The 27,543-nt window shown below is 43.3% G+C and overlaps 1 protein-coding gene across 7 annotated transcripts in view; it reads right to left on the bottom strand.

The window, feature by feature from the left end:
• SUSD6 (sushi domain containing 6) overlaps positions 1 to 27,543 on the bottom strand; it is a 99,449-nt gene that overhangs the window by 12,161 nt on the left and 59,745 nt on the right. The gene's annotated exons all lie outside the window — the stretch shown is intronic.

Genomic DNA, 27,543 nt, shown 5'->3' on the forward strand with positions numbered 1-27,543 from the left:
ACAGATACACCATCAACACTATGGGGAACAGAGCTTTGCTGCAGTAGGACCAAATATTCTAGCCTAAAATTAGTTATACTTCAAAGGCATTTCTAAAAAACCCTCTTTACCTACGTGAAGCCTGGAGTGCTGAAGGCACTTTACGTTTCCCCTTGCATCTCATCTCCCCTGTCCTGACTAATGGGTATAGACATAGCACATGTCAAATTTTCTTGTATAATTTTCAATAACCATTCAAATAAAAACAAACCATGATGGAGAAAACTGTATTGACAACAGGACATATATATTGTTTAGAATTTCCTCTCCTCTAGCAGGTCACAGTGACCAGGCAGAAGAGCCTCAAAACCTGTTGCTGACGTCATGTATCTGCCTGGCTGAAAGATGAAGAAATCCAGATTTTTCCCTTTTAATCCACATAGGCTTCTCAAACTTCACAAAAGGAAACACATCAAAGATCCCTCTTGAGATATTTTGGGGCATGGAAAACCAGCCAACCCATCCACCCTATTCCATCACAGCATGGTGACAGAAGCCTGCCCTTAAACCCTGCAGCACGCATTCCCATGTTGTGCCTCCAAGTGTCCCACAAAGAGCGAGAAACAGCCGGGCAGAATTCAAGTAACTGGACTTAAGGCAAGATTTAAGAAGCAAAAGAGAACTTTATAGAGGTTCATTCCACTGTGGAAAAATTTGCTACATTGCTGCAGTGCAAGTGACCCTTGAACCTAATCATGTGTGTGAATGCATCATAGGTAGTGCCTTGTAAATGCCAGTAAACCCAGACATGAAGTGCTGAGCAAAGCCAAAAGCCTTCAGTATGAATTCTGCCAGTTTTATAACTGCAATTCAATTTACTTCTTGAGAGAAAAAGGTTAACAAGGGTCTAAGCAGCTGCTTTGCAAGAAGACCTTGTTCTTGAGGAGATTTATTCTTAAATAAGCTCCAAAGAAGCCACTGTCCCATGCCTCATAAGTATTAACTGTTGCCTCTTCTATGTTTCTTTTTTTTTTTCCTTTTTGCAATAACTTCCCATCTTGTAATGTGTGTTTTAACCCTTTGCCTTATGAAGCTAAAACCTGCTTTCACTTTAAGCCTGTCCAACACTTAGGGTCAGCTGGGATCAGCTGAAGTGACAGATTCATGGCACATTTCACATTCAGGCACACAAATGCCCTGCTTCATCTGCAGCCCAGAAGAGGGGTTTCTTGCTAAATTGCAAGGACCATTTGAGCGCCAGAAATATTCTCAGCAGTTTAACATGTACCTTTCTAGGCACTGGTACAGAGCTGTGGGGAAAAGCTACTGTTGCCACAGCAGCTGCCAAAACTCATGAGCAGGGATGACAACTTCCCTACGCCTTTTTATGCCACAGGAGGTACCTCGGAAGCCATGCACAGAATCTTTCTGCTAACTGATGGCAGCAAAACAGCTCATTCCCTGTGTTCTCCCTTATCCTGAGCTGTACCCATGTGTGGCCATTGTGCCAGAAGCCTTTTTGGACCAGGCAGCAGCTCACTGTTCTATCGTAAAGTGTCACCTACACTGATGAGGTTTGAGTTACATATAAAAATTGGCCAGCCAGGAAGAAACAAGCACTCACTGACATCTCAGTAGTGCTCTCAAAGGCTTGGAAGTACCACTGCATCGGTCACCTACAGAACCCTGGATTGGCCTCCTCTTGCAAGGGCTTGAGGAGTAGATGTGCAGCTACCCAACCACAGATTGCTTTCCTCTTCACCTCCACAGGCCATCCAGCACACAAAAGGAGAGAAGCAGCTGATAAGTGTGTTCGGTCAGTTGTCCCTGACTTGTCCTTTTCACACAGGGAAGAGATTGCAGAATTAGTCATCTTCCCCCTTTTTTTTTCCCCACCTCCTTAGGTCATTTGTCATCACAGCATCCAAAAGTGTCACAAGTATTTTAAAATGTCACCTTCACTGTGATAGAACACCACCGTTTATGTGCTGGCAAAATAAATAAAAAAAGATCTGGAACAGGCAGCCAAAACATCAACACCCTGCACCCTCAACCTGAACATCTCTGAGCAACTGACTTGCCTGGAAGACTGCCTGAACTGTTCTTTGCAGTTGTCTGTTCCCCTCAGAGCCTGCAACTTGAGAGGGCTACTAGACAGTGCTGATGGCTTTAGATTGCTGGAGGTGGCCCAGGCAAGGGTTGGGTGTGTAAGATGATGGACTGGTGGTGCCTGAAAAAACGAGGACGTCAAACACCTCTGCTCCCTGCTGGACCAGCTCCCTTCACCTGTGTCTCTAACAGACCTCAGCATCCCTGCAAACCAGGGCCCAGCCCAGTGTAACACCGGCACCCAGAAAGCTTGGGACAGACAACGCAGCCTTCCACTACAAGCTACCCGTCCCTAAGCTTCCAGCACCCTCAGCTTTCACACACTCCATAATGGATTTCTTCAATTGCCTCCATATGTGTGGCTCTAATCTGGGGCTAACAGAAGAAAAGGTAGAGTCTGATTCTGCACAACCCTTTCTCTCACAAGAGAAGCAAAGCTTACACACCCCCAGTTATCAGCACTGGTACACCCACAGGCATACAGAACCAAGGCAGAGAAGCCCATTTACCACTTTTGACAGAATAAACCACTGACACATGAAGGGTAATGAGAGCTGGGTGCAAACTGCTGCCAGAATGCGTGTCCAGAGCAGCCTGCTCCTGGTTAGGCTTTGTAGCCAGAAAGTGCAGACAGGCAAGACTGGAGCGCTAACAAACAGTGCACACAGGCAGCTAGAGAGTGGCTGTGTCGTGAGGGTTCGGTACAGGGTTTGGGAACAGGGAACGGCCTGACGCAGCTCTCCTAACAGCTCATGCTTCCCCAGTGGGCTGCTCGCATTTAACCCTCAGCAGTGTCTGCATGCTGCTGTGTGGCCCAGCCCCAGGCTAGTGTGTTACTGTTTGGATATTACTTTGGCACACTGATGCTTTTTGAGACACGTGAACTGAACCACGGAGGAGGGGTTTTCGGTACTTTAGCCCCAATTAAAGCCTGGCAGATTTCAAGGGACACAGCAAAACCATGACTCCCAGATTTGCTCCTTCCAAGTTTCAAAGGTGCATGACATATGTGTGGATACATTAAAGCTTCCCCAAAAGTTACAAAAATGCCTTTAAATTTGAGGGACACTAAGTACACATATTGTAACAATTGACCTCCTTCCCAACAGCATTAGCCTAGACTCACAATGGCTCTGGGTTATATTTGAAATACAAAGAAACATGCAAGAATTTTCATCAACTCCCTCGCTGAAACACATGTTCTTGGAAGTATCCCAGAGTTTGAAACATCTTAAAACAAATGTTAACGCCAAGCAGGGAAGAGAAAGAAAGCCAAGTTACAGAAGTTATCAACTTCCTAGGGGTTACTGACATCCTTGGCTTGCAAAGCTATTCCCAGCATCTTGATTCATCAGGCTGTGAGGATGCACAGAAACAGTGGTTTTGAACAATGCAGCAGCACTGTGTGCGAAGCAGCAGAGTTCTACTCCCAAAGGTCCCGCTTCAAAGAGGTACTGAAGTTTATGACATCTCCTGAGAGAGCTGATTCTCTGCCAGCACATACTGCTGGAAAACAGGAAGCAGATAACTAACCAGAAATGCAAACGTTTTGAACATCACTGAACTCTGTTCAGAGGTAAAGAAACTGTCATTTCCAGATTGACAGGCAGCAATAGTTATGCACTGGAGCTTCTGCAAATGGCATTCCAAAATACTAGGTGTTTAATATATAGACAATTTTTTATATACAAACTATGAAATACTAAGCCAGTATGCACCTCCACTCAGCTTCCCATCAAATCATCTGTAAGCAGCATATTTCTCTGTGTCTAGGTCACATGAGAAAATGCTGTCCTCCTTCAACAAGGGTTAATTGCTCTTATGTTCTTTAAATAGCTGTTACCAACTTGAGGACAAGGAGCACAACACTAAGGAACCTCTTTTTTATTGCAAACAGAGTTATCATCACATTGTACCTGCTCCCTTTCCCACGGCCCCCCTAGTAGTAGCAAGCTCCACTGGCTTTCTCTTCTACCAAATTCACAGCTGTGAGGGGTTGGAACATGGAACATTGGAACTGTGGTCCTGAGCACTGGCCTGAGGCAGAGCTACAAAGCATTTCTAACATAATGTAAAAACTACACAAAACCAAGCCATGGTCATAGATAATATCACAGATAGAATTATGCAGTATTTTGTGTGCTGACACAGAAGTGAAGGGTTTACGTACTCAGAACATGAACCACAGGAGCACAGTTGAGCCTTGATCTCTAAGTGAAATTCAAGGATAAGCAGAAGATTTCCAAAGCCCAAGCAGGATGACCCTGTTGTGGCAAGGACCAAGTTCAATACACTCTGCTTACACATACAACGTATGATTAAAACATAATTCTGTCTGACTGGATAAATGCCACAGAATTATAAAAGCTCCCCAGTACTGACCTTCTTTGCACAGGCACACCTTACAAGAGGTACTGAGAGGCACCTCTCCACAGTCTCATTTGCTTGGCACTGCCTGTTTCTTTTTTCAACTAGTGCAGACTCCCAGATCCTAGCAGGGGTCTTACATTTTTTTCTGCACCAAGCACCTGAACTGTACTGTCAGTCATCTCTTCTGCTGGGCAGTCAGACCACAGAGATAAAAACCAAATCCTCCTTAACTGAATGCATTTTTATAAGAAAAAAAAACTAAAACAGAACAAGACAACTACTAATCATCATCTGCTGGAGTATGTAACTGTGGATTTTTAACTGAGGGAGAACAAACCATTGCATCGCTCACCTTTCTTGACAAAGGGATGTTTTGCACTGAATATCCGCTAACATTTCTTCTGCTTCTCCACAGCAAGGCATAAAGGTCACTAAAGCTAGGATGGACACAGTTTTGACAAATTAAAGTTGCTGCTTGTATGAGTCAGGTCCAAATCCCAACAACTGCAAGAGGAAGCTGAACTGAGCCTCAGGTAAATTCCTCACTGACTACACAAGTGCTCTAGCACGTTTGACCATCCTCAGAGCAGTGTCAGGGGAATTTTACATGTCAGTGCTGAAGCATTTTGGAAGCAATTTGGGTAGACAATAACGGCTCCTCAGCTGGATCCCCCCAACACATGCTCTTTTCCAGTATGTTAACACCTGCTGGTCTTTCAGACATACTGCAACTTTTGTGCCATGTGAAGACTGGAAATGGAAGATCCTAAACTCAATACACTTCCGTTACCTCATTTGAGAGATTTACTCCATTTAACTGGTATTATCAACACTCACAGAGGAAAAACATCCTACAAACAAAACCCACCCTCCTGATCTAACAAGACGAACATTCCCCTGGCTAGTCTGGTTAAACCTGTCATGATTGTCTCATGCCAGCATGTCCTGCTTGGTGAGCAAATACCTTTGTGAAGCAGAACACAGAAGCACACAGGTAAATTGTCCCAGTACTAGAGGGCATACTATTTCCTTCATGCTGTTCCCTCTGAAGCCTCATCCTAACTTTCCTGTGCTACCTTGGCTCCCCTATAGTAGGATTTTTGTGGAGCTTAATAAAGGTTGTCTTGCCTTAAAACATATCATCTTCTCTCTATTCTTATCTCCTGTCACACAGGAAGGTTCCCTCCTGGTCACAGACACTGCCTTTGCCTATCTACTCTCTTCCAAGTTGTGCTCCAGCATGTTTCATGGTGGGGCAAGGAGCACTCCTCTGTCCAGATCTGTTTCCCCAGAACACCATCACCTTTATTCTCTCAGCCAGGACTTGTCACAGGCCATAGAAACAGCACATCTAGAAAAGCATCCAAAATAAACACACGATATCGCCATCTTCCAGTTACTTATCCCTGCTATGATTTTCAAGGTGGATAATTTGTGTGCGTGCATCACTTCAGTAGAACAGAGAGAACTGCAAAAGCTATTACTAACTTCTGGCAAGGACCTTCAAAAAGCCCCAAACTCTCTAAGGCACCCTTGAGAGTAATCCTCCCTCTCTACTCCCCTCTTCAACCTGGGTCCTGTCACAGCTAAATGGGTGGTCTGAAACACCAGCTGCATCCGAGGCCTTCTACAGAGACAATGCATTTTCAGCATCTCAGACCTGAGGTTCAGGTTTAATTAACACCATACTGAAAAGAGAGCCAGGTCAACCATTTCTCTCCAATTAGTGCCCTGAACAGGCTTGAAGCAATAGGTTGTTTGTTTTTTTTTCCAGTTGCTATTTGTTTGTAAATTCATATACAGTTTGCTTTTTTCCTTTTTCTTTACACAATGCTTTTTCACAAGAAAAATGTGACAGCCTGATACAGCCAGCCAGGCAAAGGGCTAGAAGTACAAGTCAGAGACCAGCAATAATGCTCACTTTGGCTTCTAGAGGGTCTGGCAATTCTATCAGAGTGCTGCCCATGGATCCCACTCAAGGGTGACACTGAACATTAGTTTCACTTAGGAAGCAACTGAATGAATTTGCCAGCAAGAGCTCTGGCCATATTTGCTAATAGGAGAAGAGATATTGTCTTCTCTCTTTGCAGAGTTTCAGTTCTTGCCAGCAAGGCACTACCCAACCTCTCCACTAATCTCCTGGTTGTTCAATAAGCCAATAAGGAAACAATTTACACCTCCCTTAGCCCAGTTCTTGGATCTCTTCTATTTATTGGATATACTCCCAACCTCTGTCACCGGTACTCCCAAGAAGCATGAGTGTCACTATTGTCCTTAGCCACAGCAGCATGGTAACCAGCTGGAGTTGCTAAGCTCACTTAGCAGCTTCTTGAGCAACAGCGAAGACAACATCAGCCTCCCAGTACTGCAGAGAGACTACAGTGAGTCAGCTTACAGTTAAAGTCCAAGTCTGCATGCAAATAAAATTTCTTCTGGTTTTTAAACTTAGCTTCCTCTTACAGAAGTGGTTGTCTCAAACCCTCCCACATTTGCTAGGGTAGGACAGATCCCCAACTAGCATATGATGAAGTCAAACTCCACAATATACCTACCAAGAAAAAAACCCCAAACCACTAGATAAAAGGCACCAAAATTAAAGGCACACGCAGAACTGGAATACACACACTGCTTTCAACAGCAAGCACTTATTTTATAAACCCTTCCCAACGAGCAGACAGGAAAATTCACTGTCCAAATTAGCTCCTTTACTCACAAGAACTTCACCTCCTAAGCCCTGAAGAGTCAGGCCTAAATGTAGTTTGCTGCCTCAAGAAGAAGAAAAAAAAAAAAAGAGAGAGAAAAAAATACACACACACACACACTCATTGGTTCAGACAGCATACAGCCACTTATCAGGCCCCTCTAACCGCTGCATCACTCTGGAGGAGCAGGGGAAGACCAGCATGGCTGTAGTGACACAATGACTGCAGAACAAAAAAATTCCACAGGCTCCTCTTTGGGTCAGGATTTTTTCCTCTTAAATCAGGGCCTTCAGTCACACATAATATTTCCTTCTGCCTGAGGCAGGACTGGTGTTTGGCTCCGGGTATCTTCTGCAGACTGGGGGATGATGGCGGGGGAGGGGGGCAGGGGGACCAAAGCCAGCTTTGTTTTCATTGTGAAATTCAGACAAGTAACATGCTTGTTTTTCCTCTCCTCCCTTGTGCACATAAACCAGCCTATAAACAGCAGAAGCCACTTTTGGAAGCCCCTCCCTCAGCAGCAGTTTGGGCTTAGTAAAAGGCAAGTCTGTTATCATTTATACCTTTTTTAGACTAGCTACGTCAACTAAATACCATCTTTTACCAAAGCAAAAACCACTTCTCAGGCAGCTGGTCTGCAGAGAAAAAGCACCTAGACAGGCTTTGATCAACTACTGCCTCTTCCCCACCCACACCTTCCTTCCTGTTGAGAAAGCAGTGGCAAGGGGATGCACTAAAACGGTAGATGCACAAGTGGTAGATAGAAAAGCAGTCACCTCCACCCACATGCTCCAGTTAGTCAGAGTGCCAGCTCCATTTCTGAGTGCTAAATACCTTCAGGTTTCCAACCAGTGATGTCTGCCTGGATGCACTCAAAAGCTTTCAGAGCACAGCAGCTTCCCACTATGCACCCTCTGCTCCTGCATTGTCCTCCCCAGTGCAAGCGTTTGGATTCGCACCAATACTAGGCTAGGAAATGGCTCAGCAAGTATTCCACGGATAAATGTCACTGCTGGTAACAGCAGGTCTGTGCTGAACATGAAGAGCCACATGCTTTAGACTGGGGTTTCTCTTGGCAGGCTGGCTTCAAGAAGCACAGCAACAACCTGCTCTGGGAATCATACTTGAGATTCTATCCTCTCCCATTATCCATCATTTTGAGGACATTTGGAGGGACATTTTTTAGTTCACATAATTAAATTACAACACAAATGTCTCCTGCAGTCATTAGAAAGTCTTCTCCCTAGAGGACAGGCAGGTCCTTCCCAGTGGAGGGGAAGCATGCTCTGCTCCCCTTTCAGGTAGATTGAGGTGTTAGTGGGTTTTTTTTGTGTATTGCCCACAAGTGTGCTAACCTGCATGGTTTAACTCTACAAATACAGTAGTTGCAGATACAACGTCTAAAAAGGGTCTGGGTAGACTGAAGCTATCCTCTGCCAGCTGGAAACAGTTGAGAACTTAGTGTAGTTCTAGCCAGAGACAGCATTCACACCATAAAAGGCAGATTACCAGATGCCCAGGTTTTCCACTGCTCTGTAATTTCTGGGGTGGAGATGGGGACTGGAACCATGAGAACAGATTTTGAACCTTCTCCTTTTCAGCACACTGGCTTTCTCTAGCATACGAGCAGATGGGTCATTTCCCAGAGGGACAAACCCGAGACAGCAGCTGCTACTGGGGCCCAGTCACAACAGCTGAGGCTAAAGGACCTCTTTATATTTTACTTATAGGAGGCAGAAGTCAATAAAAGGCCTCCATTGTGAGCATACACACTTCTTGTCGACCCTGCCCCTAAAATATTTTAAGCCTTCCTAAAAACACATTGCAAAACATAACCCTCTTTTGGGCTCTGTGTATTAAGCAGAGGCCAAAGTCCACCGAAAAATAAGCTCTCTGTCTTTACTGGCTCCAGATGCTGCTTACTCTGAAGTCAATGGCAGAAGAGCAAACTGAGCAGGACTGAGGCCCTTAGCAGAAAATTACAGTTTCCCTAGCAAGGGCATACTCTGAAGAGGCTTATTTTTTCTTTATGTCATAATGTGGGTAAATGAGCAGAAACCAAAGTAAAGATATTTGTATATATAATCATATAGCTGTGCATTTATATAATTAGACACAAGCACTTAACACTGTGTACAGTAACAGGCACCCCTCACACAGCCATCCCATACACACCAAAGCTGTCTTTTTCTTTTTTTTTTTTTTTTTTTTTTTTTTTTTTTTTCCCAGGGCAGGGGAAGAAAAAGCAAGAAAGACAGACTCTAATTGCAGCCTTCCACCAATGCAGTCGCCATCTGGTAACTCAAGAGACACATGGAGCTGAATTATCTTAATTAACATGTTACAACAGTATTTAAAAAAAACTCTATGCTTATTAACACTCAGCTGTGATTAGCCAACCATGGAGGAAGCCTGCTAGTGCAACATTAATTATGGGTCTTGTCTGTCTTTCTATTAGAAATATGATTTTTTTTTTTCCAGTGGCTTATCTCTCTCCTAAAAAAACCCATTAGCATCAAAGCTTGCTCTAAAATGTAAATTCTATTTACATTCTACAAGAGCCAAAATGTTTAGGCTATCTGAAGCTGCCACTGGTGCTTCTAGAGTACTACAGACTGTCTTGATATAAAGTGTACTTCTCTGCCCCTTAGAAAGCTTTGTTTCAGTTAGACAACTCCTCTCACTGAAATTTTAGCAGAAAAGTAAGTTTTAGGTCTTTCAAGTTTTCCTTTCCCTCTCCAAGACAGGAGCACAGTCTGCTCTGTGCTGGGCAGGGAAAACCAAGACACAAATCCCAGGTCTAACAAAAAACACATCTGTGAAAGGAAGACTTCTGTGACAGAAAGCAGCAACCAAACACAACTGCACTCCAGCAGCAGATTTGCCTTCTTAGAAGAGTGTTACTCACTATGACAACTGTATTATTTTCCCTGTAATAGGCCCACCTGTAATGCGCTCCCCTCAGATACATTCCCAAATGATTCAGCCTGACAGGCTCCGAGGGGAACACCGCCAAGTTTTTCAGACTTGGCTCTGTGTTATGTTTGCACAGGGCCGGCTGCAGCGAGGCTCTCATCCGCACCGGGCATTCTGGACATCAGGATAACACCAAATTGTAAGACAAAAGCCTGGTGCATTTAAACAAAGCCAGGACTGATAAATTAATTCCGGAAACATTAACAAGGAGGGGGAAGCAAACCGGGAACAACTGCAGAAGTGCTTTTAAGATCTTCTGATAAAGCAATCTTATTGTTGCACACACACTCACACACGAGTAAATAAAGACAAAAAAAATTGCTGTTGGTGGTGTATGTGGAAGCTCACGAGGCTTGCTTAGGTCCAGCATGAACAAAGACCAGCTGACTGGTACTTTAAAGCATTCTGTACCGCCAGGACAGTATGAACAATTTGCATCTGGGCTGCAGTTGGAGCCAGCAGTACAGTGGCTTCAGAACAGCCAGTTTAATACAGAAACCTGCTCTCCCCCACGGGCACAGCACAGCTTTCTAAGTGGCACATGTTTCATTTGCTTTTGTTTTCCAAGGCAGCTTCCGGCGTCCCCCGTGCCTTCTTCCAACCACACCATAATGACTTCCACGTGTTCGGGAAAGGAAATTAAGCAAGTGCTGTAACACCGCTTTCTGTAATGGGCAGGGTCCCAAACCCACTGTTGCAAGTAGCACCCAGCTAGTTTTGTGGGTTTCCCTCCATTTTGAAGTTTAAGAGGGTCCCCCCCAAGAAAGTTGCACATGGGTTTTAGTTTGGAATTCTGATTATTAAGAAATGTAAGAAGTCCAAAAGTTGTTTGCTGCACTGGGCAGAGGTAGCTAACCCTCATCAGTGTCCTCTCTTCCTCTCACTTGCAGTTCATCCAATTCTAAATCTTACTTTACACTGCAACAAGGAGGAGATTATTTTAAAAGATAACAAGCAATTGTCAAAACAATTTTACATTCACATGAGAAAGAAACAGGCAGCTGCACAGGAATTTACAGTCCCTACTGTGTAGAGGCAGATTAGTACAAATTATATTAGCATGGCATTTGAACTCAAGTAACATTCACTGTCCTCGATTACTGGTGCTAATTTTAAACTTTAACTTCACTCTCACACATCTTTGATTTCTCATCTTGTCCCTGATTGCCTCTTTCCAGAAACCTACAAAACTAAAAAATGGTCTCAATTCAGAGGTAACCTGCACATTTATCCTGATGTTTCCTTGGCTGTTCCTAGGTGGGTTTTCAATTTCAATACAGTACTACCCTAAGGCTGACTTTTTAGGATAGAAGCCTGACACATACTATAGGCTCTGGTCTCAGGAAAACCATCTGGCTCTTCAGCAAAAACAATGAGACATGACAGGAAAAAGAATAACTATCAGATGTTCATGCTGATTTTGGACACCAGGTTTTGATCAGACAGAGATGACTGACTTGTGCTGACTGGTCTGTAAATCCTGACTGAAATACAGTCCTATTGATGCTAGGTGAGAACACAGGGGAAACATACCTTCAGGGTACAGCAGAAGAAAACTCATCCTTACCAGCAAGGGACAAGAGGCCTGCATTTCAGCAGTGTTTCAGGAGGCTTAACTTGCTTGTGGATTTCCACTTGACTACAGCTCCCTAAACTTCAGCCTAGTACAGTAATCAGGTTTCTTTTTCCAATAAGGCCTTAAGAGTTCTTGCTATGGTAGTTTCCCAAAATACATCCCTGTTGTGGGCTCCAGCACGGCCACTCAAGCTCTGGATGACACATCTCCTGGCTGCTAACACTAGCAGCAGGGGTCCATGGCTCTCCTTCCACTGTGAGGTAGAACTCAGGCAGACACCACCAACATACATAACTACCAGCTCCCCCTTACCTAAGAGGCCAGCTCGTGCCTACCTTCTAACCCCAGTTCTGCTATGGTTTACTGAGACTTGACACAGACCATTGCACAGTTGTTAATCTGCTCAAGAGGCAGTCCTAAACTCTGAGAGGACATGGGAATCTCTGAAGTAAGAATTCTAGCATTTAGAAAGGAGCCTTGTCTTCTTACGTGTGCATGGAAAGATGCCTACACTAGCCAAGTCCCTTTAAAGCTCTGCCCTGGTAGGCCTCCTTCATTCACTAATGAGCCTTTTGCAGCTGATTCATTTTTCATCCTTTCAGCAGCAGCAGCTGTTCCCTCTGACTCAGCCCATCCAAAAAGTACTAATTTGGAAGTTTGGCTAAAGCTGATCTAGTAATGGCATGCACACAGAAGATCTCCTTATGTTAAACATTGTTCCACTAGCATCTATGTGGAAACCGAACTGTGAAGCTTGAAGCCCTGGGTTACTGATGTTTCCCTCGGCAGCATGCCTACAGACAGCTTTGCTAGGGAGAGGTGGGTGAGGACAGCGATCCTCAAACTTCAACCTGATACATTACACACACTGGACAATACTTTTTCATCCTGCCATGCCATTTCTCTTCTGACCTTTGGCTCTGTTGAGGACCATTGAACATATCAGAATCCAATATCTGGGTAGATTTGTTTGTCTTTTAAGAATGACTCATCTCTGTCATGGGACTTGTCAGAACAAGCACTCCAATCATTTACCACTGGCTGGGCAGAACATTAGTCCTGTCTCACTGGAAAACCTCTCTTAAGCACAATTTATATTTTTATTCTAGATGTGGTTAGATTAGCTGTAAATATTAAGTAATCTTTTTTACCAGCTTTTCAGGACCCCAGCATCACAAGCAACTTCTCTGCAGAGTCTGTGAGGAAAACAAGAGCAGCCCCACTTGAACACTCCTCAAGTCATCCTGTTTGAAGTAGGAGGCACCTCAGACTACAGAGCGACAGAAGTACTCCATATGGCAAACCTAGCTTTCCCAGAGACCAAAAAGTCCAAGAGACTCTCAGTTATGCTGCAAGTTCAACCATTCTCAGCTACAGCTTCTTGAACTGATTAGCTGATAGACTCAATTCAGACTAAGAATTCAGAAGCTTTAAGAGACACAGAGTGAAGTTGAAGAACTAAGTTTCAAAGCAAATAAGTTTCTTCTACTGAGAAGAACTAGTTAGGATACATCTTTCTGAATTGCCTAACACTTTAATAGTGTTGGACAATTTAAGAGCTAGCAAGGCAACAGTAGGAAAGATGGTGTCAGACCCTGTAGAACCTGCACCGAAATTTAACAGCTCCTCAGTATGTGGGTCTTCTCTATTTACTGGTGATGTCAGTAACTAGAGTGTGTTTTTTGGAAGGGAGGGAGGCAATCCAGTGAAGCTATCAGTAATCTTGTTTTGTGGCTGGAGCATGACTAGCAAGAGGCATCAAGGTCTGGTGGGATGCTGCTGCTACTTTGATTTACCAGTCACAGAAAACATCTGCCATCAGAATCCCACACATTACACCCACTCAGATTCTGCTGGGGATCAAATGGTGCATGGAAAGTAAATGGCAACTTCATATAATCCCTACAAATGCAGCGCATAAAAGAATTCAGATTTGCAGCCACCTCCTTTGAGAAGACTGTCTCATTATACAGACATAACAGCTTCAAAGTGTTTGTTTTTATACCTCCATTATCCCAGTGCCTACCAACAGCAACTCAATGGATATGAATTAGCAAATTGCCTAACAAGATGCATTAGCAAATTGTCAAAAGCATACCTAGCAGCAAACATGAAATCTTCCTTTCTGTCTTTCTACCTCCTCATCCTAAACACCCACAGGGTAAACAAAGCCAAACTGAAACAAGCCAGGATTGGCAAACTGCTCAAACACCAAGCTCCTTCCACAGCTGTCAGGAAGAGTGTTCAGAACAGATGTGTAGAAGGAGTTCTCAACCTTTGAAATAATACTTGCCCTTTGACACTTTCACTATAGCCACTGGAATCAAAGCACAGACAAGTCAAAATATCCACCTGAAGAAGCACATAATAAAAAAAGGTTAGAGGCAGCAACTGCTGAGATGGGACCCATTTGTAGCCCTAGAGGCCTGACAAAAACATAGAAAGATACGAAATACCATTCCTTCCATTTGACATAAAATGAGATTATAAAACATACAACCCAAAACCCCACAGTGTAACTACTTTGAAAACAAAATCTTCATAAAAGAGCCCAGATCTCCTCAAAGACTGCTAAACTTCAAGTCCTGCTTCTCTGCACTTCACTGCTTTCAAGCAACAAGAAATACAAGACTGTACATATTCCTGCTTCTTATTTATATTCCCTGGTAACTAGACAGGTTCTTTGTTCTGTAACCATTAAAATACCAAGTTAAAGCTTAAAAAAAAGAAAACAAACCGTCTCATAATGCTTTATTATGGTGTTGCTTTAGCTCTTTTTCATGTTTTCTTGGAGCACAGCTGGCCTAACAGATGTTCAAGAGCCTTGGAGACACACAACTCCAGCTCCTACCTAGTGCCACAGAGCCAGCCAAAACACATCTCATCACTGACTTAGAGGTTATGGATCCTTACAGCAGAGGCTGAAATTTCGAAGCGGGAGACACTGCAGCTTAGTGGCTGGAACCAAGGCCAAGGCACAAGGGACCTAGGCCTAGAGACATGTTCCACTGAGAGCTAACCTGAGGTTTTGCCTCCCTGCTTCAGCTTCCCTCTTCAGCGAGCTTTCCTGCGTGCCTTTGAGTATAGGGCTGCAGGTAGTCTGGAGAGACCAGTGTGATGATTTGAGGGTTCTTGTCACCATTGTAATTAATTTCAACAGCAAAGATTTACAGATTAATTTGACTGCTTTAATATTTGTGTCTTCTGTTTCTATACGAAGAAAACCAACCCAGATGCAGGATTTCAGAGTTCTTCCAGGAATTTACTTCAACCTTTATTGCCATAAACAAGACTAACACACAGCTAGGGACACAAATGCTGCAATTACCATCTTGCAGTGTTACAGTCTGATTTTAACTCAATGAGGCTTCTTTTGTGCCAGCTGTTTTTTTTACATTATTTGTGACATTTCATTAAGTTTCATTTATTGTTTTGAGGCCCTTATTTGCTCAGCTCTCTCAAGTGGCTTCCTTCAGCTACCTCTTATATATACAGCATCATCAGTCATGTCTGAGCAGTTCTTGCTAAACAAGCAAGAGTATTTCTCAGGACAACATACATTTAACAGGAAAACAACAGCATGAAAATGTTTGACTGAGTTTTGGCTGTATAAAATACCCAGAATCACACCTCGATGACAAATCTACCTGGATCACTCCTGACTTTGACAGGTCAAACCTGAAGGATACTATTATCATTTCCTGCCAGCCAGACCTTGGTGTCTAGGACATTGCCTTATCGAAGAGAAGAGACTGTCACAGGCCAGGTTCTTCCAGACAACTCAGTTGATTTGCAGATGCTGTTACAAACTCGTTTCCTTGAATGCCATGTGAATCAAAACAACATGAAACCATTTTCATTGCTTGTTGTCCTATGCACTTTGCAGCCAGCATTTACAGCATCAAGTTGGAGAAATTTCAAGTCCCTCTTCAGCTTCTTACAGTTTTGCCACCTCCTTTCTGAAGTCCTACTGTTCCTCTTCATAGCCACCTTCCATCAAACATGCATGAGAAAATTCCTGCTCAGCTTCAGCATTCCCTGACATCAGACAATAATTTCAACTTTTGTTTCAACTATCTGGCTCCATAAGAGATAGTGTGGTTAGCTGGAGTTTGGGGGGGGTGTGCTGTTTTGTTTTTTGGTTTTGTCATTTCATGTTCTGGGTTTGCTTTTATTTTTTAAGCATTTACCTGCAAGGCCAGTTTTTGTACATTTCAGTGATATTTAAGTAAAAATGTTAGGGGATAACAATATCCACTACAGTGGTACTTGCTCCTTTTTGTCTAAATTGTCAATGCAGCAGGACAACGTTTCAAATTTGGTCTCAGGAGCTACAGAACCATCTTATCTTCACTGGGAGAGACAGAAGACTTATCAGAATGAAATACTAACTTTACATTATAAAATGTCTTTATAATAGTTCAATTCTATGATATTCTGAGAAACAGGATGAGGTAGGAGGGCCAGATTATTCTGAAAGACAAATAATTGTTTAAAGAAAACATTTATTTATTTTTAGGTTCATAATTCCCCAGAAGATAAAAATTCCTTCCACTACTCTGGTCAAGACAGAAAACATACATATAGACACTGATCTAGAAGACAGATTTCACAATCACCTTCTACTGACTGACTCAGGCTTTGGAAGGGAAACATTAAGCAAGAGCAACCAAGACAGTAGGAGAAGTTATAGCCCGTCAGCTAAAACCAACATAATCTTTCCCAAAACATGCAAGAACAAAGCAGTTTCAAGAAGTTCCTTACACAGAAAAAGAGCATTTCAGATGCTCCCCAGGGAAGAATGCAGTGGGGGAAGCTGTTGCAGCATGCCTGAATGCCACAGGAAGTGCTCCGCTGAGCGCAGATGGGGGAAAATTCATGAGTGTTCCCAGCTTCTGCAGAGCTGGGGCCAGAGCTGGGAGGAATGCTGAGAACACCCTGGGGAGCTCTCACAACTCACACAGCTGGACCCAGATCTGCCTCCCACCTCATCACATGGACACATGGTAGGAAGCAAGTATCTAAATCCCAGCTCTTCCCCAGTATCAGCACTCCCATCTAATAGCACTCTCAACCTCGCAAAAAAACAACCCAAACAAAAAACACATATGTTTTTTTCCGGTAAGAGTGCTTATACTATCAAAAGCTTAAACCAGGGGAGGGCAAGAGGTTATGCTATTTTTCTCTGTGTTCTCTCACCAGAGGCCTCAGTGTTGCTACCACTGCCAGGGTTAATATTCTGCAGCTAGATTGCCCTCCCTCTAAAGAACCAACTGCTGAACCGGCCTTACACAGCTTCACTAGGCTTCTGCCCATCAGGCCTGGCTCCAGCCAGACATCTACAAGCCCTGGGCACTGACTCAGCAAGCGCCATTTCTGTGAAGAGGCAGCTCGCAAGCAGACCACCTGACACTTTCAAGAAAAACTTAAGATCTAGATATCCCTCAACACATAGGGCTCCCCATATCCTAAAAGCTGACCTCATGCACGTTCCCAAGTCACTTTTTCACGCAGCTGAAGAAAACACCTTTTGCGTGGGGCTTCCCAAACAGAGGGTTCAATTCAGGCTCAGTTCTGAGGCGCCAGACATCCACACAAGGCTGGCAGATATGGCCCTGGGCCTTCAGGAGACCTGTGCCCTTCCAGGAAGGCAGCTGAAGGGCAGGCCAGATATGCAGGCCACTGACTCCAGCCCACTCTATCACCCTGTCTACATCCGAACACTTCCCACACTAACTAATTCAACATCCCTACTGCCATTTCTAGACCATCACCCAGCCTTAACTCCATGTCCCCTATAGAATTCAGGGTCTCTCTATGCTCCATGAATTCCCTGAACCGCAGAGTCTCTCCTCCTCATTTAAATAGGTGATTCACAAGTTAATGCATCTTTTTTTCCTTTCTCCATACAGCAGACATTCAAATTTCTCCCATCACACTCTCTGGATGGTAGTTCAGTAAAGAAGCAATAAACCACCAAGTGTTACGGTCAGATGGAGTTTACCAGTTGACACAAATGAAGACCCCAGACACAGCAAAAGTAAACAGCACACAGACAGTGTCCCTACATCAACCATTTCCAAGATGTAGCAATTCTATGCCAGGCTACACCATAATGTCTCTTCAGCTGCTCAGGGGGCCTCAGTCTACCAGAGGGTTTGGTGAAAATGCCCAGACTTAGTTTATAAGCCCAGTGCTTATAGGTTTCTTGGTACTGGAGTAAAAGTCTCCCATGTAACTTTCAGATTCGTTTACTGTATGTTCAACCTCTTGCCAGTTGCGAAGTTTCTCACACAAAGGAAATGGAAGACCCAAAGAAATCATGCTAAAAATAGCAGAAATGCTGCCCCCCAGAGAGACACACTTGGAAACTCTCCCAACTGTGTATGCAGACTCCTTGAGAACACTTAAACAACAAATACGGATGTCTTATGCCTGAGAACTAGTGGGAAAAAACAGCAAGGGGGGAGGTTATTTTGATGCCGATAAATTAGCGTCCAGACCGTAAAACAGAGTTCCAGAGATAAAACCAGAAGTTCATTTACTAAACCTATCAGTTACTGTTCTGTAACGGATCTCTTTTTCACACCAACAGAGAATTTCAGAGAATAGCACATGCATTTAATCAGAAAAAATAAGCATTACAGGAGTAACAATGTAAACAGAAATTGAAGAGCTCCAAACTCAAAACTTGGGTCAAGTTTGCTAGAAACTCATGGTGTCCTAAACATACACCATCTAGGAAGCCTACAGATCAAACAGTAAGTATTACAAAGTCATTCTGATATTAAAGAAAGAAACAGCATCTCCTTTACCCAGAGCTTTCCTGGTCTTGTTCATTTATTTCCCCATCCCCATGTGATTGGGGAAAATGGGATTTCAGAAGGAAATAACAGAAAACCCACTGTCTCAGTAGTAAGGCAACAGGCACTGCAAAGAACATTTAGCAGGCAGCATGATTCCACAGCCCCTTCTTTCAAACTTCTGATATTTTTCCTTTCTTCCAATATCCTCCACCCCCATATAATTTGATTAGCACGCAGGAGTTACTCCCTCTCACAAGATACATCCCATCAAGCACTGACACTGTCAGAACTTTCTTCCTGTTGCCAACATAATTACAGTCAAAGACTGTCGAAAGGCTGTTCTATTCAATTTCACAGTGCTGATCATGTTAGACAGCCTGCAGTGCCATCCTTTATTCTGCCCCTTGTCCACCCCTGCCTTTTCTATTCAATTTTTAGAAAAGGCTACTTTAGACACACTTAGGATCTAGGGTGCCACTCATAAGAACAGCTATATTCTGGCAGCTGACATGAAGAGCAGAAGACAGTACTCCTAGGGGACAGCTCAGCCTCAGTGGAAAGTAGCACAAGTTTGATAAAGAAGGGAGAAGCATTGAAAGTATTTACTTCCCAACTGGCCTACTTCATAATAATTTGTATATTTCATCATCATATTAATGAAATACTGAACAGCCCAATCTAAACTGAGAGTTCCTCTGTGTCCCCTCCTCCCAGATCACTGTTCACTGGTCAGAGCACTCAACTGGAGTCTGACCACATCTTCCAGCTAACACCGCATTCCCTCTGTGCATGCATGCAAGAGCCTTCTAAAACCTCACAAGAGGATGTTATGTTAGGATCACAAGTACAAAAAGCCCTTTTCCCAAACCTCTGGATTAAATCTTTTCACCAAGTACCCAGGGATTTCAAAGTTACTAAGACACATGTTCGAGACCTAGCACTGCCAAGAAACAGATTTTAATTCCTCCAAGGGTTACCCAGTGACAAACTATAAAATAGGTTCTCAGTTCTTAAACTGATGCTACAATTGTGCAAAAGGCTAAACAGCATCATACTGTGTCAATTCCCACCAGAAATAAAGGTGACTTCCCAAGAAGTAGAAATAGAATTTAATGTCTGGAAAACTAGGATGTTCCTCAAAAAACACACCCACTGGTCTTCTCCATTCTCTTTTTCTTGGTATCTCGCCTGAGGACAAAGAAGGCAAAGGCCTCTCAGGCACTGGAAAAAGTCACCTGGACCATGACACAGCACATTTTCTCTCCATTTTTCTTCCCAGTCGGCATGGCTTCATTAATAAGGTGCACGGAGGTGTCTGTCTTAAACACCATGATCTACTTTCATAGCCCTGCCCCCACAAGCATCAAAACTTAAAGCCATGAATGCAAATCACAGCAACCTAGTTATTGTACATCAAAGCTGCCACTGTCACTCTTATTCTTAGGGTGGAGACAGACACCTGACATTTACTCTTTAGCTCGCAGGGTAAACAGAAACCAAGTCACAACATCTCCTCTACTTCTCTGGAAGAACACTAATCCCACACTATCCTGCAACAGCCACACTGCCAGGCCTTAGTATCCCTTCTGCAGTTAACATCACAGGGAAGGGCGAGCGACCCAACTGCACCTGTGTTTTCCTCTGTGCTTTCTGAAGCACTGTACTTTTTTTCCTGCTGTGCTTTTTGAAGTTATCCCTTTCTGCTCCGCTTAAACTCCTCATCAGCAATGGAAAATCACCCCAGTGTAGAACACATTCCTACAAGAGCATTCCTCCACAACAAAGGTGGTTTGTGATCATACACCTTCTTATTCAGGGGCCCATACCTCTGCCAGTTACAGAAACTGCTCACACTGGATAGCAAAAACACATTTAAAGCTCCATTTTAACATAAACAAAGCAGTTTGAAAGTAAGAAGCTGTCATCACATGGCAGGCAGAACTACATGGACTATTATTACATGTTCTGAAGACCACTGCGTAGAAAATCCTAATCCCAGTCTAGCACATTTACTGGCAACAGTTTTCCAGTCTAGACTCTGCAAAAAACTCCCAGAAAAGTCGTTTTTCCAGAATGCTCCCCTCTGACAGGTCATGTAACTGCAGGTACAAAAGTAGGACTTGGCACTCCTCAGTAAAAGTGGGTAAAAACATTCAAAGACAAGGTTCACAGCAATGGGAATGCAACGTGGAAATCCACTTAAGCAACCACAGACTACTAGACTGAATTGAGTTCCTGGCTAAAGTGCAAAGTACCTGCACAGACAGAACTATGTTGTAGTCAAGGAGATCTCCAGGGCTGCAGTAGCCCACAGGAACAGGAAGGATGGTTTAGCAAGAGGTGCTCCTAGGACAAGAATGAACAGCTACTTTTGTCCTACAGCCAGCATCTCTATTGGCTCCAGTCAGGGGACATGCTTATTTCATGGTTGAGCACCTGATGAGACTTATTAAAATATGGCATGTTGCTTTCAAACAGTCCCTTGATGACTTGACAAAAAGGATCACTAAGAAAACCACAAGAAACTGCTTCACCATTGCTGTATAAAACTGCTTTATTCAGCATACTATTTTCTACTAAGTAATGCCCTGGGGTAGCCCTCACACTGGGGCTCATGCTAATGCTGAAAATAATAGAAGACCCTGTTGCTACTGGCCAAACAGAAGCATCTGTCCAGGTAAAATTGCGGCTAGAGAATTAAACTTCCCTCCATCGGTATTCAGGGCCCACCCAGCTCTGGCAATGTGTCTGTTCTCACCACAGAATTGGATAAGCTGGAAATACGAAGCTCTCTTGTACTGTTGGTAGAATTTTAGTAGAGGTGATTAGTATTGTCTGGAAATACATGCCCACCAAGAGGAAATGAACAGGCATATGGCTCTACCCTGTCTTCCTGAAACAACTCAGAATGGGCTGCCACCACTGCAAACTGTTTAAGGCAATGGGTTCGTGCCTTCTTCCAAATACTGCCTCAATCTCCTTACTAGTCAAGTACCCTTTGGAGAAAACTAGCTTCAGCCTTTCTTCGTGGATTTCCCAACATTACTAAGTTGCTCTGTTACTAAGAGTAATCTCCTGTTATGCCATCATCATGGGAATTTTGCAGCTCTCCTTCAGTACTGTATTGCCTGCAAATTTAAGCAGCAGGATACTAAATTTATCTTTCATATTGTTAAACACACTGGGCAAAATTTTCAGCAGTGCTTGCATGACCTGAGACATCCTCTCCCAACTGATTACCAGTGAGACACAAGCACTTCGGAAAATTTCATTTGATGGTAAATGCATCTGACATCAGAGCCATTCCACCAGATACCTTCCCTAATTTAAAGATGCAATGCTATTTTTCTTTGCTATTTAGTTACTTGGCTGTCAAATCACTTTATAAGGACCAGTTTAAGACGACAAAAGAGCAAACAATTTAGTGGAAACTAAACTATAACATCAAGAAGGGAGAAATTTCTGACACAAGCTTTATTATACAAAGATCCTTTTCTGGCATTCTGCCCCATCTCCCTTCTCCCACCTCATGCACTCTTGCTGCTTGTTACACAAAATCCCATTATTCTGTTCAGCCATTTCCTTTCAATATTTGGCTCTATTTTATGCTGACAGGAACAAAAGAATGAACAACTTAATTCTAAGTATCTATTTGAAAGCCAGTATCTCACTTGCTTCCCTGCACTCAGAATTGCATCTACTTGCCCTGGTTTCTCCCCTCCCAGTACATCAGAGGCATATTAATTCAGTCCTCTTAACGTCTACAGACACAAAGATCTTGCAACAGGGAATATGGCAGTTAAATTATTACATCTTCAATTATTTTTACTGAATTGCCTCCTCCTTCTTTAAAATTTGCAGTCTTGTTAAAAGTACATTTGAAAAAAAATCTACAAGTTTGCTACCAGCTATTTCTAAGTAATTAAATTCATTAATCCAAACGGAGCAAGGGAAATAAAACTACTTTCTTCTTCATGCTTTTTCCCCTCCTCTTACTTTAGTATAATTATAAATGCTCTTAGCCCACTAAATATTATGACCAGCACTTACACATTCTAATTTTTGCTGTCCTTATCTTTCTCTTGCAAGCCTTAAAACAGTAATTGCCCTGAAATTGTAAAGAATGACAGAGCTCCACCATGTAAACTCAAAATTTGACCAGCCCCTCAGAAACCAGGCTGTTGCTGTTTCCTGCATTCTTTAAGTTCCTAAGTTTTTAGTTCACAGCATTCAGATTTACAGTTTTACTTTTTCTCCAGCCTGCTTCCACCCTAATATTGAATATTTCATTTCTATCATCACTACCAAAAAAGGTGTTTCAAGAAGAGGACGCAGAAACTCACACACCCCAAACTCAGCCATGCAAAGATACACGGTAGCTAAGTTTAACAGCAAATTCAAAAGCCTGTGCTACTAGAGGTGGTTGCACACTGAGTGCCTCAGTGACTAACTTCACAAGGAGACAGCTGGCAGATTTGCATAGCTGTGTCTGCTGGTGCTTTTGCAGAAACAGAAAAATATGACAAGACAGAGCGACCATAGCGACTTGTGGCTCTGCCACCCTGTGTTTTCTCTTCAGCTCATCTGAAGCATGGGGTACCCAAAAGCTCGCTCTTCACTCAGTGCAGGTTCAATTGAACATCTTAGGTTCAAGACACTCACTCCATCCTTGTTGAAGTTTACAGACAGATGTGTGCTCTACAGAAATAAGGAGATTAAACAGGCCTAGAGATTAGCAGAGTTAGGAATATGCTGAATAAGTGCATACACCTTGTCAGCAGCCATCACATTCCTGGAAGGCCTTCCACAGCTTCTCTATTCACACAGATAAGTTAAATGCCTCCCTTCCTCAGTACACCAAGTACCCTGCACTGTGTTTACAGAGGAAACTACTCTGGTCCTCCTTGATGCTGTAAGGGACAGTTTATCTATGGCCCAGGCCTGCCATCTCTCTCAGGAAGAGCTACACAGTTCTTCCAGCCGGTCACTGTCTGTTTGTCCCTGTGCAGTAGCTGTGACACCGCAGGCAGCCTGGCTCATGGTGGCTCCTGACAGTGCCCACAGCAAGGGACAGCCGTGACTCCAGCCAGCATTGCTTTGCAAAACCACTTGGTGAACTATGGCCTACATGACACGTAAGAGAAGGGCACATACCTGCCAACACTTCAACCTACACATATAATAACATCTTTTCAAAACACACCTTTGCCTTCTTATTCAACAATTCAATACACACAGCACTAGCAAAACTGCTCTGGACAAGGCTCCAGGCAACCAACCACCAGCATTTTCTGATACATGCCTTCCAATCATGCTCACACGGGGGCTCCTATTTTGGACAATACAGGCTCCTATTTTGGACACTGTGGGTCAGCTATGAATTTGGTTGAAGAGATTGCACAAAGTACTCTTGCCTCTCTCTGGCAGACAAACAAGACAATTCCCATCTTGCCCCAGGGGCCAGATGACCAACCGGCCTGGCCTGACCCATCATTTCTACAGCTAATGGAACCGGAGAGGAGACAGCAACCACAGAGATTTTCCACTAGAGCCCAGCACAGGTAGGGCCTTAACCCAAGCTCCCAGAGCAAGCAACACTAGAAAGGGAAAGCAAACAATGAAAAACAAAGATCAATTCAATATTGATCCAAGGTGAAAGTAGCACAACAGAGTTGCAAGAGTCAGGAGTTAAGTGTCACTAGAGGAACTCTTGTTTTTAAACAAGACCTTATAAAAATACAATCATTTTCCCAAGGAACTGCCCTGAAATCCTGTTCCTGGGCACAGGAAGTGTTTTCTGGTACCACAAGAGGTGTGGAAGGCAGACAATGAATAGGATTTGTGTGCTGCTCATTTCCTTTGGTTGAAATACACAAGACAAGCTAACATAATTACCTTAACTTCTTCCTGTAAGCATGACATCAAGGTACTTCTTGAGCATACAGGTATGATCCTAACACAGACCCTTTAATTTAAATTTTCTATTATGAAATTCTCAGTTCCTCCAAATCAGCAAGAATGCATGCTATCAGTGACAACTTCACATCTATCAGCCCACATTTAGGCCAATAAACAACCTGCTTCCTCACAACAACAACAACTCACTTTTAACATGGTGTGGCCACCTTCACCAACTCTTCAGGATCTACACGCAGGTTAAAAAAAAAGCAGATAGCCAGAAAGCAGCTTTCCAAGCAACAGCCAAAATATCCTCAGCTCAGTAAATGGGGGCTGTGGTAATCCTCTTTTTGAAATGCTAATGTCATTACAACCATAGCACCAGAAGACAAGCGGTGAGGCCTGGGTGACAGAGCCTCTGCTGTGCCCTTACACAGATGATTTAATCTGGGCCTTTTGTAACTCTCCTCCACAAAGCTCCCTGCCCGGCATCATGCTTGACAGGAGCTGCAGCTGCCATCCGACCCTCCCGAGGAGCAGGGGTGGAAAGATCAAGCTGATGAATTCATGCGTGCGGCGCAGGGGCCCGGGGCGCAGCAGCCGTACGCCGTGGCCTTGTGTCCTCCAAACACACGTGAGGACAAAGATGGGCTCAGGGAAGACTTGAAAAAAAGGCAAAGCAAAAGGTCCCCAACTGTTCTCTTTCCTTCAGCTAAACAATTGCATGACAGCAAAAATCATCACAGCTGGTCATTAAGCTGGGCACAACAGATACTGGTATAGGAAAGCACAGCTCAAAGAAACTAATCAACATAAATACATCTATCCTCACAACCCTAGGAACCAGTTCAGCCTCGAGGAAGAATCGCTCCCATGGAGAAAGCTACTCCAAAGGGTCGGAGAACAGTCAACTTCCTTGCAAAAGCAACTGGAACTAGTTTGCTGTGGGGAGATGGGAGACCAGACTGGGCACCACAAGTTTCATCCTGCCACCATGTGATACGTAACAACTGACAGATTGTTACCAGAGGGCTCCCTAGTTTTGTTTTTAATTTAGTATTCAGTTTTCATTGCCTCTGATACCAGTCAGGAAATCACCAGGGACAACCAACTTCAAGTAATGATTCCATTTTAAATACTACAGGATTTGCCATCAAAAAAAGGGTTTCCTACAACCTACCATTTCCTACCATCTCCTGAAGAGCCTCCCACTACAGGGAAAAAGGGAGACCACCACCACAGTGGCTGAGAAGTAAATCAAGCTAAGTTTTACACCAGGTGAAATACAGGTTAACTGGAAGAGCAAGCTACAGGCTGAAACTACATTTGCCATTCACAGACACTACTGCATTTACAGTGATTCCCACTTCACTGTGATAGCAGGTGAAGCTACACTAACACCACAGAAGTAATACGAGAGCTCCAAATCCTTCTACCTGAAAAGAAACAAGAACTATTTCACCTTGAAAGTTCACTCATCTCACTGCTGCTTAGGTGTCTGGCCTCCTACCTATAGGGAAGTATCTGCATTTAATGAGGTGGTCAGCCTCTATTGCCACAGAAAGAAGAGAGGTGACAGACCAATCTGGAAAGGGAGATGTGTTTGGTTTCATTTGTGCAGGGTGCACAGTGGCAAGCAGCTTTGAAATGCTGCCACCAAACCCAAATAATTTTTAAGTGAAAAACACAAAAGCTTCAGTTCTGCAGGCATCCTCCCTTAGTGCTACTAATCAACCAATGTCAGGACAAAAATTTCCTCCATTTAAACCAACTAATTAAGTTAAGAGTTCAGCGGATGGAAACAGACTTAGTGATAGATAATTCCCTGGTGGCAGAGGATGCAGAACAGACATTAATTTTCAACCTCTCAAATCTCTCCACAGCACCCGACACAGCCAAGTGTGAAATACTCCTGACCTGCCTTAGACAAGTGACAGGTGGCCAGAGGTATGCAGTAAAATAGTTATGTCTTTGCTCACCCTGAAGTCAGAATTAATCTCCTCACAACACCCCTAATTAGCAGCTTCCACCAGTCTCTCTTGGTTTTACTGACAGCAAGAATCAAGGATGATAAAATCAGCCCTACTTGTGTACTGGATGACAGGCTCCAATGTCCCCTTTCCCCCATGCAGTCATACCACTGCCCATCTAAGGACTCCGCTCTAACATGGGATCAGCTTGTGACTGGAAAGACTAGTTAAAGTCAGACCAAACATGACCAGGAAAACACTGATAGGAAAAATAAAAAGGGAAAAAAAAAACCAAAATCAACACCCCAAACAAAAAAGTGCTCTGAAAAGTGGGCTAACAGTGCCTCACTGCCAGTCTGTGATCTTCCTCATACTAAACTTGCAGACTATTTGTTTCACTACTGCTTCAGTGACACAAAATTGAACAAGAATCCTGTATCAATGGAGAGCTCAGCTCTCCCAGGACTGTACCTCTTCCCCAACTATTCCAGAAGTAGAGTACAGCCTACTAAATTCCATGGAGGAAACAGCCACCATCAAAGCATGAACTGTGAATTTAAAAATAAAATTTAAATATTTGAGAAGTAAATGTAAATAAAAGATTCAAAACGGGAAGGCCTGAAGGTTAAAATTATGCTAGCTCAAGGATGTCACATTTCTGTGTCACAGCAAGACTAATTTCTGCTTTAGGCTACTGACACTAACGTTTGCAACAAGACTAGCTTGTTACGAAAGACAAAGAAGTGGAGGACCGAAAGAATACAATTGGAAAAACAAACTTGTCATCTTCACAGATTTTACTAAGGCTTACACTCTAAGGAGAGCTCATCACAGCTTGTGACTATGTTCAGATTTTTCAGTTTACATATCAAAAATGAGTAATTTCCTCAGTTGAGAAAAAAGTGACAGTTGAACCTAAACACTGAAACGATAAAGCCTTTATCTTTTCCTAGAATCTTATAATTTAAGTCAATTACACCCACAAAAATGTTTACAATGAAACCTGAATGTTGTTCTCCATGAGCATTCAAAGATTACTTTTGTTAGGGAAAGCAAAACCAGTGACAGAATGGAAGAAGTACTAGCTTTAGGATAATACAGAGCATTACAGTTATGGTCCTTTGCCTGTGCTAAAGAGAAGGAAAGATGTGCTGAAG

Source organism: Athene noctua, chromosome 6 (genome assembly GCF_965140245.1).
Source record: "Athene noctua chromosome 6, bAthNoc1.hap1.1, whole genome shotgun sequence".
Classification (NCBI taxonomy): domain Eukaryota; kingdom Metazoa; phylum Chordata; class Aves; order Strigiformes; family Strigidae; genus Athene; species Athene noctua.